We start from the raw sequence: 20979 nt of genomic DNA, 5'->3' as shown, positions 1-20979 counted from the left end.
ATGCAGTTATTAAAAATATCACAGGGGAATGTTATAAATAACTTCATGCTCATAAATTTAACAAGTCCAAAAACCACAAAATACCAAAACTATCAATTAAAGTGAAATAATCTGAATAGCCCCATAACCATTAAAAAGACTGGTAATTAACCATTAAAAAGAACTGGTAATCCAAAAAAGAAATCCTCAGGGCCAGATGGTCTTTGGAGAATTCTACCAAATATTTTAAAAAAGAATTAACACCTACTCAGTAAAAAAATAATAATAATAATAATAGCTACTGGTCCACACAAAAGCTTGGATGAATTTCAAGAGAAAGATGCTGAATGTAAAAGTCAGTCACAAAAGTTAAGTACAGTATGATTCCATTTAAATAACAATCTCAAGATGACAATGTTTTACAGCTGGAGAAAAAAAAAATAGTGGTTGTCTACGATTAGAGATTAAGAAGAGTGGAATAGAGCGCAAAAAGTGGATATGACTATAAAAGAGCAACACTAATGCTTCTTGTGATGATGAAACTTTTCTACACCTTCATTGTATCAATGACCACTGAGGACTGTGACACTGTATTTTAGTTTTTTTTGTACTTTAGTTTTATAAGATGTTACCATAGAAGGAAAGTAGATAAAGAATATACAAGATCTTTGGATTATTTTTTCCAAATGCATGTGAATCTGCAACTCCCAAAATAAAAAGGCTGGTTTCAAAAAAATCAAAGACATTAATAGAACACAAATAAATTCAATTGATTAAAAAGTACTGAATCAGTGTTAATTTTTTTCATCTAAATACCATATTGTGTGTATGTAAGAGAATATCTATATTTTTAGGAATTACACACAAACACTTAGTAAAGGGAAAATAATAAACAAACATCTTAAAAGAAAATATTCTAGCAAAGCATTCTGATCTTGGGATAGGAAAGCATCTCTTAAGCAAGTGACAATAATTGTTACCATAAAAGAAAGTATTGATAAATTTAAATACATTAAAATGAACTTTTTGCTGGGTCACTTTTTAAAAAATAAAAACCATATAAAAGAAGAACTTCATCCATTAAAAGACACTACAAAGGAACAGAAAATATAAGTCACCATCTGGGACAAGATATCTACATTCATGCAATTGATCAAGGACTCAATATTAAAATATACCACAAATGTTCTTCAAAGATCAAGAACCTATTAGAAAAATGGGGGAAAAAACGCTATGAACTGAATTTTATAGAAGCAAGCATAAGAACTGCCTATAAGCAAAAGAGAACATGTTAAATTTAATTATTAGTAAGAAAAATGAAAATTGTGAGGTAACTTATTTTACTCACTTGGCAAAAACAAAGAAATCTGTAATATCCAGTGTCAAAAAGGACATAGAGTAATAGGAACTCTATGTGTGGGTTTGTGGACATGTTAAAATAATTTGAAAAATAATTTGACATTATCTAGTAAAATCCTCATCTCTCCAGCAATTTCACTGGAAATTTAACATCCTACAGAAAACCTTGCATATGTGCACATGGGGGCATGTACAAGAATATTCATGGCAGCCTGTTAACTGGACCAAGACTTTGAGAACAATCTGAACATACATTCATAACACAAAAGTAAACAGTGTGAAATGAATTACAGCCCCATAAAACAATATGGAAGAATCTTAGAAGCCAAACACCAAAAGGAAAAAGCAAGTTGTATAAGACCATGGTGTATAATTTCCATTTATGCTTTTTATATATATGGAATCAATATATAATTTGTACATTTATATATTATAGTCAAATATATTTACATTAAGTTAAGGAAATATTACTTGAACACAGGTGTATTTTAAACTATACATGTTGATATTGATTGAAGTCTGAAAATGTAAAAAATTCCAGATGTTTAAGCTGGTTTTAGAAAAGGCAGAAGCACCAGAGATCAAATTGTCAGCATCCACTGGATCATGGTAAAAGCAAGAGAGTTCCAGAAAAAAAACATCTATTTCTGCTTTATTGACTATGCCAAAGCCTTTGACTGTGTAGATCACAAGAAACTGGAAAATTCTTCAAGAGATGGGAATATAAGACACCTCACCTGCCTCTTGAGAAATCTGTATGCAGGTCAAGAAGCAACAGTTAGAACTGGACATGGAACAACAGACTGGTTCCAAGTAGGAAAATGAGTACATCAAGGCTGTATATTTTCACCCTGCTTATTTAACTTATATGCAGAGTACATCATGAGAAACGCTGGGCTGGAAGAAGCACAAGCTGGAATCAAGATTTGCTGGGAGAAATATCAATAACCTCAGATATGTAGATGACACCACCCTTATGGCAGAAAGTGAAGAGAAACTAAAAAGCCTCTTGATAAAAATGAGAGGAGAGTGAAAAAAGTTGGCTTAAACTCAACATTCAGAAAACTAAGATCATGGCATCTTTTCCCATCACTTCATGGGAAATAGGTGGGGAAACAGTGGAAACACTGTCAGACTTCATTGTTCGGTGCTCCAAAATCACTGCAGATGGTGACTGCAGCCATGAAATTAAAAAACTCTTACTCTTTGGAAGGAAAGTTATGACCAACCTAGATAGCATATTGAAAAGCAGAGACATTACTTTGCCAACAAATGTCCATCTAGTCAAGGCTATGGTTTTTCCTGTGGTCATGTATGGATGTGAGAGTTGGACTGTGAAGAAAGCTGAGCACCGAAGAATTGATGCTTTTGAGCTGTGGTGTTGGAGAAGACTCTTGAGAGTCCCTTGGACTGCAAGGAGATCCAACCAGTCCATTCTAAAGGAGATCAGTCCTGGTGTTCTTTGGAAGGACTGATGCTAAAGCTGAAACTCCAGTACTTTGGCCACCTCATGCGAAGAGTTGACTCATTGGAAAAGATTCTGATGCTGAGAGGGACTGGGGGCAGGAGGAACAGGGGATGACAGAGGATGAGATGGCTGGATGGCATCATCAATTCGATGGACATGAGTTTGAGTGAACTCTGGGAGTTGGTGATGGACAGGGAGGCCTGGCATGCTGCAATTCATGGGGTGGCAAAGAGTCAGACATGACTGAGTGACTGAACTGAACTGAAGCATTTTCCCATTGCAAACTGATTTCATATTTTCTAAATCCTTCATGTTTATGCATGATTCAAAATAAATGGTAGAGTTAAAAACCTGAGAATAATTAGTATTTCTTAATTACTTCTATTCTGATTAACATTTACTTCTTTTTATGTAAAGTAGAATAAATTTAGTGTAATGTATTTCTAGTTATTTGATTTTCTACTCAGAACAGAATTATAAACAAGTTGGCTTAATCCTTATGTATTTAACATGGCACAATATTATGAATAAATATTTTGATTAATATATTTCCTCAGGGATTTTTAATGATATTTTGAACTCTTAAATATATTCAACATTATTATCAAATTACAGGCATTAAAATTTTCATTTGCATATGGTTTTAGACTTTTTAAAACATTCCATAATTCTAAACTCTAAAAATAATGCAAATCTAATTTCCTTTTTTGCAACCTTATGCCTGAAAAATGCTAATTTAACATACTAAACTAGTATTCATAATTATTGGCAAAATGCTGAGATCATTGATGCTGGAATCACAGTACTTCCAGCAAAAAACAACAATTATTGCTTAATGATATTCAATAATACTATACAAAATGCAGCTAAATTTGCTGTAATAAAGCACGGTACTAGCATGAAAGGGTATTTAATTGTTCTTGAAGTGCACCATTAGTAGGCCAGGGTGGCATCACACAACATGATGATATAAATTGGCATATCAGAGTTAAAAGGAACTTTCACTCATCTTTATATTTTCATATCATATTATTTAAACTGCAATCTATTTTATATAAATACCAAAGATATCATGACAAATATATTAAATAAGATTCCATGTTTTCATTAAGCAAATCAAAATATAAAATAGCCTCTAAAGAAGTTGAGAGTTATGTGCAAATATGCTATAATGAACAATATTAAATAAGAACCTGAAATGTTAGATCCATGAACTAAGGTAAATTGGAAGTAGTCAAACAGGAGACGGCAAGAGTGAACATAGGGATTTTAGGATCAGTGAAATAAACTGGACAGGAGTGGGAGAATTTAATTTAGATGACCATCATATCTACTACTATGGGCAAGAATCCCTAAGAAAAAATGGAGTAGCCCTTACAGTCACTAAGAGAGTCTGAAATGCAGTACTTGTGTGCAATCTAAAAAATGACAGAATGATCTTGGTTCATTTCCAGGGCAAACCATTCAATATCATGGTAATCCAAGTTTATGCCCCAACTACTAATGCCAAAGAAGTGGAAGTTAAACAGTTCTATGAAGACCTACAAGATCTTCTAGAACTAACTTCAAAAAAAAAATGTCCTTTTCATCACAGGGGACTGGAATGCAAAAGTAGGATGTCAAGAGATACCTGGAGTAACAGGCAAGCTTGGCCTTGGAGTACAAAATGAAGCCTGGAAAGGCAAACAGGGTTGTGTGAAGAGAATGCACTGGTTGTAGCAAACACCCTCTTCCAACAACACAAGAGATGACTCTACACATGGACATCACCAGATGGTCAATACAAGAAATCAGACTGATTATTTTCTTTGCAGCCAAAGAGGGAGAAGCCCTATATAGTCAGCAATAACAAGACCGGTGAGAGGGTAACAGGCAGGAAGGCCAGGGGTCTTCAAATGGAGGAAATAGCCTGCAAGTGTCAGACATTTTTATCTCCCTTAAGCAGCAGGAAGAAACAAACTAGTGATATTTTTTTCCTTCTCTATACAAATTTAAAAGGAGGTTTCTCTTAAAATTCTGTGTTGCCATAATGACACCTGGTTTCATTTGAAGTTAACCATTGCCTTTTTCTTATGGAAATGTTTATCTTAAGCTATACTAATGTACTCTGCATTTACCCCAAACTCTGTCTTCAAGTCGGTTCCGCCTTTTGGGCTCAGAACCTACTTGATAAACCAGTATGTTATACTCCGATATTGTTCCTCTAATCTATGTAAATGAAACTATTTGTATGGTGCTCTGCCCTTCTTCAAGATTCAAGTTAATTATTTTATGGCCCAAGATAAACCATTTGGTGCCAAGACTATCACAAAATACATCTTATGGGTGAGGGGCCTGGTACCATTCTAAGTTTTGAGACATTCCTTTCTTTCATTGACAGACTGCTGGTGACTACATAACATCCAGCTGAAGACTAGCAGGGGGGTACTCTTTCTGCCCCCTTTTGATGCCTATGTCAGAAGCTTTCTCTATCTCCTTTATACTTTAATAAAACTTTATTACACAGAAGCTCTGAGCGATCAAGCCTCGTCTCTAGCCCCGGATTGAATTCTTCTCCTCCGGGGTCCAAGAATCCCGGCATCGTGATTCAACAACAACCTTTCACAGGGAGCTGACGGTGGCTCAGATCATGAACTCCTTATTGCCAAATTCAGACTTACATTGAAGAAAGTAGAGAAAACAATCAGGTCATTCAGGTATGACCTAAATCAAATCTCTTACGATTATACAGTGTAAGTGACAAACAGATTCAAGGGACTAGATCTCACAGACAGAGTTCCTCAAGAACTATGGACAGAGATTCATGACATTGTACAGGAGGAGTTGATCAAAACTATCACCAAGAAGAAGAAATGCAAAAAGGCAAAATGGTTGTCTGAGGAGGCCTTACAAATAGCTGAGAAGAGAAAAGAAGCAAAAGGTAAAGGAGAAAAGGAAAGATATACCCATCTGAATGCAGAATTCCAAAGAAAGCAAGGAGAGATAAGCCTTCCTAACTGAAAAATCAAAAAAAAAAAAGGGGGGGAGGGGGACAATAGAATGGAAAAGACTAGAGAGCTCTTCAAGAAAATTAGAGATATCAAGGGAACATTTCATACAAGTTGCTAGTATTAAGTCATTTCAGTTGTGCCCAATGGACTATAGCCTGCCAGGCTCCTCTGTCTATGGGATTCTCTCATAGAATCTTGGACTGGCAAGAATACTGGACTAGGTTGCCATTCCTTCTCCAGAAGATCCTCCTCAGCTAGGTCTCCAGCACAGTAAGCAGATTCTTTACTCTCTGAGCTACTAGGGAAGCCCTGTTTCCTACAAAGATGGGCACAAAAAAGAATAGAAATGGTATGGACCTAACAGAAGCAGAGGATACTAAGAAGTAGCAAGAATACACACAAGAACTATACAGAAAAAGATCTTAATGACCCAGATATGCACAGCGGTGTGATCACACACCTAGGGCCAAACATCCTGGACTGTGGTGTTAACTGGGCCTTCAGAAGCATCACTACAAACAAAGCTAGTTGAGGTGATGGAATTCTAGCTGAAATATTTCAAATCCTAAAAGATGGTGCTGTGAAAGTGCTTCACTCAATATGCCAGCAAAATTGGAAAACTCAGCAGTGGCCACAGGAAGGAAAAGGTCAGTTTTCATTTCAATCCCTAAGAAAGACAATGTCAAAGAATGCTCAAACTACTGCACAATTGAATTCATCTCACATGCAAGCAAAGTATTGCTCAAAATCCTCCAAGCTAGGCTTCAATAGTAAATGAACCAAGAATTTTCATATGTACAAGCTGGATTTAGAAAAGACAGAGGAACCAGAAATCAATTGATAGTGAAGGACAGGGGAGGACAGTAAAGACTGGCGTGCTACAGTCCATGGGGTCACAGAAAATAGGACATGACTTAGAGACTGAACAACAACAAAAAATGTTGATACTTTTATGAAGGTATGGTGGTTTCTAAACCACCACCACCATAAACTTCTTGGGAGGATAGGCTTCCCTCATAGCTCAGTTGGTAAATTATCTGCCTTCAATGCAGGAGACCTGGGTTAAATTCCTGGGTCAGGAAGATCCCCTGTAGAAGGAAATGGCAACCCACTCTAATATTCTTGCTTGAAGAATCCCATGGACAGAGGAGCCTGGCAGGCTACAATCAATGGGATCACAAGAGTCAGACACAATTTAGTGACTGAACAACTACCATCTTTAACTTTTCACATGTCTGATCACCATTCAAAGCCTCTAAAGCAGTAATTTCTTTTTCTAGTAGTCATGTATGGATGTGAGAGTTGGACTATAAAGAAAGCTGAGCGCTGAAGAATCGATGCTTTTGAACTGTGGTGTTGGAGAAGACTCTTGAAGAGTCCTTCGGACTGCAAGGAGATCCAACCAGTCCATCCTAAATGAAATCAGTCCTGAATATTCCTTGGAAGGATTGATGCTGAAGCTGAAGCTCCAATACTTTGACCACCTGATGCAAAGAACCAACTCAGTGGAAAGGACCCTGATACTGGGAAAGACTGAAGGTGGAAGGAGAAGAGGACAGAGGGTGACGTGGTTGGATGGCATCACTGACGTCATGGATGTGAGTTTGAGTAGGTTCCAGGAGTTGGTGATGGACAGGGAAGCCTGGCATGCTGCAATCCATGGAGTCGCAAAGAGTCAGAAAAGACTGAGCGACTGAACTGAACTGAAAGTAGTAATTTCTTTCTCTCATCTGTGACTTATGTGACTACACTGCAGTCCTTGGGATTCTACAAGCAAGAACACTGGAGTGGGTTGCCATTTCCTTCTCCAATGCAGGAAAGTGAAAAATGAAAGTGAAGTTGCTTCAGTCATGTCTGACTCTTAGTGACCCCATGGACTGCAGCCTATCAGGCTCCTCCATCCATGGAATTTTCCAGGCAAGAGTACTGGAGTGGGTTGCCATTGCCTTCTCCGAATGTATAGTTGTCTTCACAAAAACTAACCTGTTGACTATTTTAGTAACCCATTGTTTGATTTACAGAGGGAAGAAAAATGGCTTTTCTCCAGTATTTAAGGAAATTGTTTCCATAATTTTACAGAAAATAGTTTAAACCATAAGAATTAACTTTTAGAGTACAATATCATATTGAAAGGTTGTTGTTGAATCATGATGCCAGGATTCTTGGCCCCGGAGGAGAAGAATTCAATCTGGGGCCAGAGACGAGGCTTGATCGCTCAGAGCTTTTGTGTAATAAAGTTTTATTAAAGTATAAAGGAGATAGAGAAAGCTTCTGACACAGGCATCAGAAGGGGGTAGAAAGAGTACCCAATTGTTAGTGTTAGCAATGAAGTTATATACTCTCCAATGAATCCAAAGAATGTCTGGAGGTTGTAAAGACCTCACCAGACCTACTCCCATAATTTACATTTTAAGATAACAGAATTAGCCAGAAGGTTTAATCCAGAGGCTGTCCTCAGGCAGAATACATTGTTGTTATATAATCCTTGTAAACAGCAGGTCTACTCCCATAATTTACAGAATTAGCAAGAAGGTTTAATCCAGAGACTGTCCTCAGGCAGAATACATTGTTGTTATATAATCCTAAGGAATGTAGAGAAGGAAAAAAGTTTGTCCTTTCTTCCTCCTTGAGAATTCCAAACCCCTCTCTCCTTGGGGACCCCTAGACTTCTTATCAACCTGCCTAGGAAATGACTCTCAATATGTTATAGAAAAACATAGAGAAATTAGCATGGCATATCAGGAAAAGTGAGGTGAAAGTGAAAGTTGTTCAGTCGTGTTTGATTCCTTGCAGCCCCATAGACTATATAGTCCATGGAATTCTCTAAGGAAGAATACTGGAGTGGGTAGCCTTTCACTTCCCCAGGGGATCTTTCCCACCCAGGGGTTGAACCCAGGTATACCGCATTGAAAGAAAGTGAAGTCACTCAGTCATGTCTGACTCTTTGTGACCCCATCGATTATAGCCCACCAGACTCCTTCATTTATGGAATTTTCTAGGCAAGAGTACTGGAGTGGGTTGCCATTTCCTTCTGCAGGGGATCTTCCCAACCCAGGGACTGAACCAAGGTCTCCCGCATTACAGGCAGACACTTTACCATTTGAGCCACCAGGGAATCCTTGGTGGGATTCCCACATTGAAGGCAGATTCTTTACCAGCTAAGCCACAAGGGTCACCCAAGAATACTGGAGTGGGTAGCCTATCCCTTCTCTAGGCAATATTCCAGACCCAGGAATTGAACTGGGGTCTCCTGCACTGCAGGTGGATTCTTTACCAACTGAGGTATCTGGATACTAAAGCTGGCTTGAAAAGTAAAATTATACAACTGTCTAAGGAAGATTAATCCAATTTATACCAGCAAGTTTATGGCAAAAATATTCAATGTCACACAGAATGGACTACTGGAGAACAGTCTAGGAGGAAGCTAAGGTTTTCCATGGAGATCAGCTTTAGAAGGCTAGGAGTGATAATTAAAAAGAAAAAGGAGCAGTGCAATAGGTAGTTTAAAGATAATTTTGAAAGTCCCCAATAATCTCCTCCTTCAGTTCAGTGTAGTTCAGTTCAGTCGCTCAGTCGTGTCCGACTCTTTGCGACCCCATGAATCGCAGCACGCCAGGCCTCCCTGTACATCACCATCTCCCGGAGTTCACTCAAACTCATGTCCATCGAGTTGGTGATGTTATCCAGCCATCTCATCCTCGGTCGTCCATTCTCCTCCTGCCCCCAATCCCTCCCAGCATCACAGTCTTTTCCAATGAGTCAACTCTTCACATGAGGTGTCCAAAGTACTGGAGCTTCAGCTTTAGCATCATTCCTTCCAAAGAAATTCCCAGGTTGATCTCCTTCAGAATGGACTGGTTTGATCTCCTTGCAGTCCAAGGGACCCTCGAGAGTCTTCTCCAACACCACAGTTCAAAAGCATCAATTCTTCGGTGCTCAGCTTTCTTCACAGTCCAACTCTCACATCCATACATGACCACAGGAAAAACCATAGCCTTGACTAGATGGACGTTTGTTGGCAAAGTAACGTCTCTGCTTTTCAATATGCTATCTAGGTTGGTCATAACTTTTCTTCCAAAGAGTAATCGTCTTTTAATTTCATGGCTGCAGTCACCATCTGCAGTGATTTTGGAGCACCAAAAAATAAAGTCTGACACTGTTTCCACTGTTTCCCCATCTATTTCCCATGAAGTGATGGGACCAGATGCCATGATCTTATTTTTCTGAATATTGAGCTTTAAGCCAACTTTTTCACTCTCTTCTTTAACTTTCAACAAGAGGCTTTTTAGTTCCTCTTCACTTTCTGCCATAACAGTGGTATCATCTGCATATCTGAGGTTATTGATATTTCTCCAGGCAATCTTGATTCCAGCTTGTGCTTCTTCCAGCTCAGTGTTTCTCGTGATGTACTCTTCCTCAATCCCCCAATTTAATTTAATTTAACTTGCTCTTCCAATGAAGAAACTTCAAGATAAGCTTGTTAGGTACTTTTCTATCAGATTTTTAACCCCTAAGTCTCCCGTTCCCACCTAACCCCAGTATAAAAATTCAGAACTTGCCAACTAATGTGAAAAAGGCATCAGTGGGAGCATGGGAGACACTGAAAGGAGAGGATCAAAGATGATAAATGACATATTTTTGAACTGACTCTTTTATTAGATTGCAGACACTATTTAAAGAATTTTTTTAAATGAAGAAATTAGCTTGTTTATGAATTAAGATGATTTGTAAATTAAGTCATGTTAATTTTGAGGCAATGGTACCATCTCAAGATGGAAACTATAAATAGATAAATTAGTGGTGTGCAGCTAAGTATGGCAATATGTAGCTTTGAAAGTCATCAGCAAAGATGTTATATTTGAAAATATATTATGGAATTACATTTTAGAACCCAGCAAAATACCTGGGGCCCATCTTAGTACATCCATGTTAAGTAGTAAATGTCAGTGAGAAACTACAACAACCCATGATAACAGGGCCACTAAATCCTCAGACCATTGAGTGTTAAAAATATGGGTCATCCATTTTCTTCCCCAAGACACCTTCCTGACCCAGCAATCAAGCCTACATCTCCTGCTTGGCAGGCAAATTCTTTACCACTGAGTCTCCTGAGAAGCCCCCAGCCCCCAACTCCAGTGGGTGATGGTTAAACCAAGCATAATCCCTGAATGAGAACTTTAAAAAAAAAAAAAAGGAAGAAGTATATAAAGTACATCTTATGACTAGAAATAGACTGTTTGACTATGAATAATTTCTTAATATATATCAATTAATGAGGTTTTTCTAATCCCTGCCTTAGTAGTATGTGTTTCAAGTTCCTTCCCCCATGCCCTGCATCCTTTCCATGTCTCTAGCTCCTACTAGACAGCCTCTTACTTCATACTCTTCCCACCTGCTGGACCCAGTTCCTCAGTTCTGATAATAATGTTCTTCCATTGTGTCCCCAAGATAGGAAAATGCCCTGCCATTGCTAATCTCTGAGCTGTCTGCTTCTTCCCTAAATGACATCTTAGATCTTCTGTAACCTATATAACCAACTCCATGTATTATATTTATTTCATTCAAAATGATCTCAAGTAGTTCTTTTTCTGACTTACACCCAAAATGATACCCTGATTTTTCCTGAAAGTGAAAGTGAAAGTGAAGTCGCTCAGTCGTGTCCGACTCTTTGCGACCCCGTGAACTGTAGCCTACCAGGCTCCTCCGTTCTTGGGATTCTCCAGGCAAGAATACTGGAGTGGGTTGCCATTTCCTTCTCCAGGGGAACTTCCCAACCCAGGGATCGAACCCAGGTCTCCCGCATTGCGGGCAGACACTTTAACCTCTGAGCCACCTTGGAAGGAAAAAGAAAAATATGGGAAAAATTCATTAAGCAACTGCTTTTAAAATTGTGAAAGCAAATAAAACATTCCTCCTAGCCTATTTTTTTTCACTTTTATACTGAGGATACATGATAAACCTTTTACATGTAGACTAAAGGCCAAGAATCAATCCCTAATGAAAGGAGGGAAATTGCCTTGAGAGATACACACTTATATGTTGGGACTGAGGAGGAAAGCAAAGCTTGGGCTAACTTTAGAGCACCCCTGCCACCAGCACACACACCAGACCTGGCATCTTACCATAGAGAGAACCGTAGGACTGGGGGGTAGGGGGGTAGGGGGGGTGGGGACAGGGAACAGGACAGGAAAGGAAGCCTCACAAAAATATACCATGTGCTTTAACCTCAAAGTTCCAAAATTTATCTATTTATTTGGCCACTGTTGGAGCAATGGCCCAGCCCGCCTTCCTGCCTGCTCTGCTCCAACATCCCTGACTGTCACTCACTTACAGACAGCCTACAGTCAGCTGTCAGACATCCTTAAGCACAGAAGAAACTCATTCAAGCTTGGAATTTTGATTATGACACAGAGCTCAATATCTTTAACTACTAACCTGAAACGATCATTTCTAAGTATGAATTACTATGTTAAAAAGAATGCCTAAGCCACATTAGAAAAGGAAAATGTTTCTTGATGAAAACCACCACTGTTGCTGCTGCTGCTGCTGCTGCTGCTGCTAAGTCACTTCAGTCATATTTGACTCTGTGCGACTCCATAGACTGCAGCCTACCAGGCTCCTCCATCCATGGGATTTTCCAGGCAAGAGTACTGGAGCGGGGTGCCATTGCCTTCTGCATGAAAACTGCCAGTATCACACCCCAGATCCTTAGCTCTAATTTTTTAAAAAATTATTGTGAGTGCTATATTTGCTTCCTGACTTAATAACCTCTGTGGAGATATATAAAGATTATCCAAACAAGAAGAAGCATGACTTACTGACAGCAATGGAGTCACCTACCACCCCATTTGGAAGAGACTCAAACTACAGGCAGGAGGAGATGTGGGAAAGCTCTATAGTGACAGAAGTGGAGGGTCAGTCCTGATGGGACCTTGAAAGCATAGGGAAGCTGGAGGCGGGTTGAGGGGATTCTCCCCCAAATACCAAAAATTTAAAAATTAATATTGATAATAGAAGAACAATGAAACATTAGTGTAAACAACACAAAAAGGTGATTATCAAAGCCTTAGTATAACCTATCATTAAAAGTATTTAGTTTATGTTTTATTCAAATGTTAACATACGACACTAGATTCTAAGGAATACCTTTGAGGAAAAAAACATTAGAGATATTAGCTAATTGATTATTTGAATCCATAAAAAAGTCCTGTTGTTCTTATAGCATTACCACTAGGAGAAAGTTATTATATCTGTAAATGTTTTCATTCTTAAATGTCAGATACTTTAGAACTCACAGGTAACAACCACGTTATAAAAACATTCAATATCTCAGCTAAAACTTTATGTAATTTTCATGAAAAGAAACTAAACCCTTCATGGGTTTTATGTAATTTTTTTTCTTCCTCATTTTTGATTTCTTTTTCTGACCAGACATTTTTAATACCATTTTTCTATAATCACTGCAGAAGATTTGAACTATCAGCCTGATTGCACAGCAAAGGCACTAAGACATAATGAGGTTTTTAAATGGGGCATTAATTCTTTCCATTCTGCTTTTTTAAAAGACTGATGAAAGTTTGAAGTTTTAGTATGAGAAAATAAATAAGGGATGAGTTGATAGTCATTTCTCTGGACAAAGGAAAAGGAGCAGAAATGGCTGTGATTAAGTTTGAAAATGTGGCAGAGTGATCCACTGAGCTGTCTCCACCACTAATACATGTGTGTCCCTCAATTACTACTAATATTCAAGAACCTCCATTTTCCATCTATAGTCCAAGTAGTTTGGAATTCATAATGTCTAAATTCACTTTGCAATAAAATAATGATACAATATGAGTCCATGAATCTGAATATCTGAGAGTTAAGCATGGATCAATGGAAACATAAACCATACCTTTGTATTAGCTTTTGCCTTTGCTTTACATTTGCTTTGTTCTCTGGCTTCACGAAGACCTTTTTGAGTAGGACCTTCTGGTGCATTTTCCTTTCTACAAGTAGGAACAACTGTAAGATAATACAATTTACTCTTAATGTTTATACTGTCTGTAAGAAATATTATAACCAAAAAAGAAAGCCAAATTCATTACACATGTATTTTTTGAAGTACTAAAATAATAATATTAAAACCATAACAAAATGTTGTAAGTGAAGTTTCAAATTCATTTCCCAAAAATGCAGGGTAGTAATGCTGCAAGGTTAGTGAATTGGCTTGGCGAGCCAGCTGAAGAGCATGTAAGCCAATTTCCAACTCAATTATATCTAAATTCCTGCTTTCATGAGATTTCATGTATTTATAAACAAAGCTGAAGGAGAGAATTGTAAGCAATAACAAAAATTTCCTAAGTGGAACTGGATAATAAAGAAGAGATTTTTAAATGAAAATTGTATTAATAATATATCCTCTATGCTTCACAATGTTGAAAAAAAAACAGAAAACACAGAGTAACATTCCAAAATAGTTATAATACTAAAGTCTAAACTCCCCTGGACATAAGGGGCAGTCCTAAGGAATCATTTGAGGGGAAAAGAAAAGTGATAGGCAAACTCTGTTTCTTTTTCACATCTTTTCATATACATATACATGTTTAGGTATACATAATTCCCTCCTATATTTCTAAACAGCCAGCTGATTTCAATAATTAATATGGTTATAATCATTAACTCTTAAATAACTAAATGTTCTAATTTATAATATCAATCTATGACAGAGAAAAGACAATGAACACAAAAATATCTCAAAGGATTCTTTGTCAAGGTTCTCAAATAATTATGACGTTATAAAGGTAAGGAAGCACATGCTAGATAGCATTTAGTATCTTTCCTGATCCAATTTTTCCAACTCAGTACCAGTTTCAAAGAAGAAAACCATCAAAATAACCCCCACAATAACATAAAAGCCAAATGTTGCATAAGTTAGTACCACATAAAAGTACTTTAAAAACTTCAAACACTAGGGTATTCAGACTGTCTGTCTTCCCTCAATGGTGCTACAAATTAGGACCCCACAGAATCTGTGAGTCAAAATGTGGAGGAAAAGCAACAATTACAGCTCATTGATATTAGAGAAAAACTTTCACTTCAAATTCTCCTTTATAGCATTTTCCTCTTCCATGACCAAGAGTGAAAGCCTGGTATTGATGATGATTTAAAATAATAATAGCTAGCATTTATGCTTCATTGATGTTTTACTATCTAATAGCTACTTGTCTAAGCATATATGTTATTTCATGACATCCTGGCAATAACACTGTGTAGTTCACTATCTTTTGTTCCCTTTTACATATAAGGAGAATTTGCATAGCAATATCTACAGGGAAGAAAGGAGAAAGCAATAAAGAGAGGGATCCAGGATTCCAGTGGATAATTATATGAGCAGACCTCTTGTAGAATGTAAAACATTACTAAACACCAATTTTCAAGAAATAAAATAAAAAGCAAGAGACAAACAGCAAAATGATAAGGATAAATGAAAGTAAAACAACAAAAAGTGTTTAGTTTACAAGTATAGGTAGCTGTTCCACAAGCAAAATGAAATTACAAGAATTTACACTTCAATAATATTTTAGAAAAAAATTCAACATTTGCAACCAAAACATGAGATTATACATTGCATAATGTATGTGTAATGGAAAGAAAAATAATACTTCTTAATCATTTCTCAAGGTACCAATAATAGCATGATTTCCACTATCAGATAACTATCACTTTTATTTACGCAAAGATTTATTGAACAAATGAAAGGCTCAAACATTGGGTCTTTGTCACATTCATGGTTAAGTGAAAATTACTTTTCAAAGAGCTGACTCATTTGAAAAGACCCTGATGCTGGGGAAAATTGAGGGCAGGAGAAGATGGGGACGACAGAGGATGAGATGGTTGGATGGCATCACCGACTCAATGGACATGGGTTTGGGTGGACTCCAGGAGTTGGTGATGGACAGGGAGGCCTGGCATGCTGCAGTTCATGGGGTCGCAAAGAGTCAGACACAACTGAGTGACTGAAATGAACTGAACTGAACTTTTCAAAATTCCACAAAATGCTTCTTAATGTTTAGCAATATCCTAAGAAAGGCCATTTCCCCATAAGAGCATCCTTATATTTATCATCTGATATTTGTTAATGAAAAGGCCTATAGTACTGACTGCTGCTATGCCAGTTTTTACTTGGACACAAACAAAGCTTAAGGAAGATACAATTTCTTAAGAGAAACAAAGTAAACATCAAATACACACATTTTTAACTTACAGAAATTATAGTTTTTGTACTCTCAATGCTAAATTTCACCCATTCAACCACTTCACAGATGTGCACATTCAACCCAGTGTTAACTAGCTGAACATTCAGGCCCCTGGTTAAATGTCAGATATGCATGAACACATTCATTTAACAAATATGTAAGTACCTATATTATATCAGTCCCTAACTCCAATATAGATTAAACACAGCTGAAAAGAAAATTATTTAAAATAAAAAATATCATGAAGAAAGTATCTATAATTTTTCCCAGGGAGAAAAACAGAAAATATCCAAGAGATTAGGAAGCTCAAATGAGATCAAAGTATACATCTAATTAGAATTAAGAAAAAGGTAATAGAGATAAAGGGAAAGAGCTATATTTTAAACGATAACATGTATCTAACTAAACTAGACCATTTCCTACATATAGTCATAAGAAACTGACATCTTGTAGTGTAATTCTGAGCAACAAAAAATACCCAACCCAAAAAGCAATTACTTAAGCTAAAACCTTTGCTCTACTAAATATGACATCTGTTAGTGATGCTCTGAAGTCAATTTCACAGTTTTTCACTTCATAAATGATTTCTAATTTCTGAATATTTTTCTTGAATTCATAGATTCCTATCATAAACTATAAGATATCATAAAATATATGCTTCTTTGCAGTCTCATGTGAAATCAAAGAAATATCAGCTAACACAAACAGAATAAACAAAACAGCATATGAAATACTTTTTGAGTTTTTGTAAGTTTCACAAAAAGTTTTATCTCATAATACGTCATACTGAAAGGTTTTCTGTGTAGGTATTGTAAATATTAGATACACAATACTTCCCATCACAACAAAGAAAACTGTAACGTAACTATCACTTCAAATATCTAGTTGATAATAATCATTATATCATAGTTTCTCTTAGGAACATTTCCACTATTCTACATACCATACCAGAGCAAACATAGAATTATAAACATTTTTCAGATGAGAAACTTAACTACTAAAGTATTAATAACATTCATTATGGATAATTTTTCCAATGTTATAATTTAAAATTCTTCCATAATAAACATATCATGTTGTTAAAAAATATGGTAAATTTAAAATTCTTTGATAACTACTCCAAATAAATCCAAGTTTTCGCCTATTCCTTAAATTCAGATTAAATAACCAAGTAAATGGTAATAAAGTTACTGCTTCCCAAATTATATTTAATCTAAAGAATTTCTACTGCCATACAAATTTCTGCTCAAAATAAATGAAAAATATATGAATAACAGATAAAATATTTTAAAACTTAAGCTAAAATGAGAAAATGAAGAGGGGAAGAGTTAAATATATGAAAATAATTGTGAAAGACAGCAAGATTTATGAAGAATCAGCAGTTAATCAATAAACCAACTTCTCAAAGAAGTTGACTAAGTAGGGTTCCAGTTGATCAGCCAATCTGAGTGATAACACTCTGAGATCACATAGCCAAATGCAGAAATCACTCAAAAAGCTTAGGAAAAGGAACTGCAAATCCTTTATAAAAATAGAAAGCATGTTTATAAGGAGCACAGAATTATTCAGTACATAATTTAAGGAATTACTTTTATTCAGGTAATTGAGACCTACTCAACTTAAATAAAACATGTTTTCTTCCTTTGAGTTTGAATTTATTTTGATCAAAAGTCACTTCAAAATACAGATTAAAATGTAATTACAAAATTGATCTTCAAAGTAACTTATAAGTGTCAGTCTAGAAAATCATGAATTCAATTCTGAAATAAATATCGAGACAATTTCATAAAGGAGTTATCTATAAACCATTAGTTTATTTTAATAGAGTTGTCAAGGATAAATAAATAAAATCACGAACTAGTAAGTAGAATGTAACATTTAGAGGTTAACTGATGTAAGCATCAATTTAATGTACAATTCCTCAAACTTTAAGCCTTCTTGTGTTTATTATTTTTCACAATCATTAGTTATTTTGAGAGTTAAGAGTTCCTGAGATTTTGGTATTTTAATGATCATACTTATATTTGATTGTGTTCTTTCTGAAATATTTTCTGCTCTATGCTCTACTAGGAAACAAGCCTTTTCCAAATGCAAATATGTGAGCCCAGGTGAAAAAACCCAGCTATGTGGAAGCCACCAGCTACATCCTCCCAGATAGTGAAAAGGAGGTGGAGGATGTGAAAGGTGGTCCCCCACCACACCCACCATCTCTTACTAGTAAACAAGGAAATAAGAACTGAACAATAAAGAAAGCAGAATTGGCCCCAGATAGTTAGATGCATATGAAAGAAATGATTTCAGAAAGCCCAGACACTTGCATTTTCCGAAAATTTTGTTGCTGTTGTTCAGTTGCTCATTCATATCAAACTCTTTGCAACTCCATGGACTGCAGCACACCAGGCTTTCTAGTCCTGGAGGTTGCTCAATCTCGAGTCCATTGAACCAGTGATGCCATCCAACCATCTCATTCTCTGTTGTCCCCTTCTACACCTGCCTGCATTCTTTCCCAGCATCAGGGTTTTTTCTAATGAGTCTGCTCTTCACAGCAGGTGGCCAAAGTATTGAAGCTCCAGCTTCAGTATCAGTCCTTCCATTGAATATTCAGGATTGATTTCCTTTAGGATTGACTGGTTTGGTCTCCAAGGGACTCTCAAGGGTCTTCTCCGACACCACAATCGGAAAGCATCAACTCTTCAGCGCTGAGCCTTCTTTATGGTCCAATTCTTACATCCTCACATGCTTACTAAAAACCAAAGCTTTGACTATCTGGAACTTTGTCTGGCAAATTAATGTCTCTGCTTATTGATACACTGTCTAGGCTTGTCACAGGTTTCCTTCCAAGGAGCAAGCATCTTTTAATTTCATGGCTGCAGTCACCATCCGCAGTGATTTCAGGGTCCAAGAAAATAAAGTCTGTCACTCTTTCCAATGCTTCCCCATCTATTTGCCATGAAGTGATGGGAACGGATGCCATGATCTTCGTTTTTTGAATGTTGAGTTTTAAGCCAGCTTTTTCACTGTCCTCTTTCACTTCTTTCACTTTAATCAAGATGCTCTTTCGTTCTTTGCTTTCTGTCATAAGGGTAGTTGCCATGGGCGGAGTTCCTCACTCATAGTGTCATCTGCAAATCTGAGGTTATTAATGTTCCTACTGACAATCTTAATTCAAGCTTGTTCTTCATCCAGCCCAGGATTTTTTATGATGTACTCTGCATATAAGTTAAACAAGCAGAGTGACAACACATACCTTTGACATACTCCTTTCCCAATTTGGAAACAGTCTGTTGTTCCATGTCCAGTTGTAACTGTTGATTCTTGACCTGCATACAGATTTCTCAGAAGACAGGTCAGGTGGTCTGGTATTCCCCACCTCTTGAAGAATTTTCCACAGTTTGTTGAAATCCACACAGTCAAAAGCTTTAGCGTAGTCATTGAAGCAGAAATAGCTCTTTTCCTGAAATTCTCTTGCTTTTTTAATGATCCAATGGATGTTGAAAATTTCATCTCTAGTTCCTGTGCCTTTTCTAAATCCAGTTTTCACATCTGGAAGTTTTCAGTTCACGTACTGCTGAAGCCTGGCTTGGGGGATTTAGAGCATGATCTTGTTAGCAAGTAAAATGAGTGCAATTGTGTGGGGTAGTTAGAACATTCTTTGGCATTGCCTTTCTTTGGGATTGGAATGAAAACTGACCTTTTCCAGCCCTGTGGCCACTGCTGAGTTTTCCAAATGAGCTGGCATATTGAGTCTTCATGCATTTTCAAAGCAACATATTTTAGGATTTGAAATAGCTCAGCTGGAATTCCGTCACCTCCACTATCTTTGTAGTGATGCTTCCTAAGGTCCATTAGATTTCACACTCCAGCATGTCTGGCTCTAGCTGAGTGATCACACCATCATGGTTATGCAGGTTATTAATATCTATTTTCTATAGTTCTTCTGTGTACTCTTGCCACCTCTTCTTAATATCTTTTGCTTCTGTTAGGTCAACACTGTTTTTGTCCTTTATTGTTCCCATCTTTGCATGCTTTGTTATATTTAATTGTCTTGAAGAGAGCTCTAGTCTTTGCCATTCCATTATTTTCCTCTATTTCTTTGCATTGTTCACTTAGGCTTTCTTATCTCTCCTGCTGTTCTTTGGAATTCTGCATTCAGATGTGTATATCGTTCCTTTTCTCCTTTGCCTTTCCCTTCTCTTCTTTTCTCAACTATTTGTAGGGCCTCCTCAGACAACCATTTTGCATCTTTGCATTTTTTTTCCCCCTGGGGATGGTTTTGATCACTGCCTCCTATACAATGTTACGAACCTCCGTCCACAGTTCTTCATGCACTCTGTCTATCAGATCTAATCCCTTGAATCTATTTGTCACTTTCACTGTACAATCAAAAGGGATTTGATTTAGGTTATACCTGAATGGCCTAGTTGATTTCCTTACTTTCTTCAATTTACATCTGAATTTGGCAATAAGGAGTTCATGATATGAGCCACAGTCAGCTCCCAGTCTTGTTTTTGCTGACTGTATAGGGCTTTTCTCATTGGTTGCAAAGAATGTAATCAGTATGATTTCAGTATGGCCATATGGTGATGTCCATGTGGACTAGTCCCTTGTCTTGTTGGAATAGGGTGTTTGCTAAGACCAGTGCATTCTCTTGGCAGTACTCTGTTCACCTCTTCCCTGCTTTATTTTGTACTCCAAGGCCAAACTTGCCTGTTATTCCAGGTATCTCTTGACTTCCTACTTTTGCATTCCAGTTCCCTATGATGGAAAGGACGCCTTTTTTGGGGGGGAGGGGGGTGTTATTTCTAGAAGATCATGTAGGTCTTCATAGAACCATTCAATTTTAGATTTCAGCATTAGTGGTTGGGGCATAGACTTGGGTTACTTTGATACTGAATGGTTTGCCTTGGAAATGAACCGAGATCATTCTGTTGTTTTTAAGATTGTA

Source organism: Capricornis sumatraensis, chromosome 3, assembly GCF_032405125.1.
Source record: "Capricornis sumatraensis isolate serow.1 chromosome 3, serow.2, whole genome shotgun sequence".
Taxonomy (NCBI): Eukaryota; Metazoa; Chordata; class Mammalia; order Artiodactyla; family Bovidae; genus Capricornis; species Capricornis sumatraensis.
Note: the sequence above shows the minus strand (reverse complement) of the source record.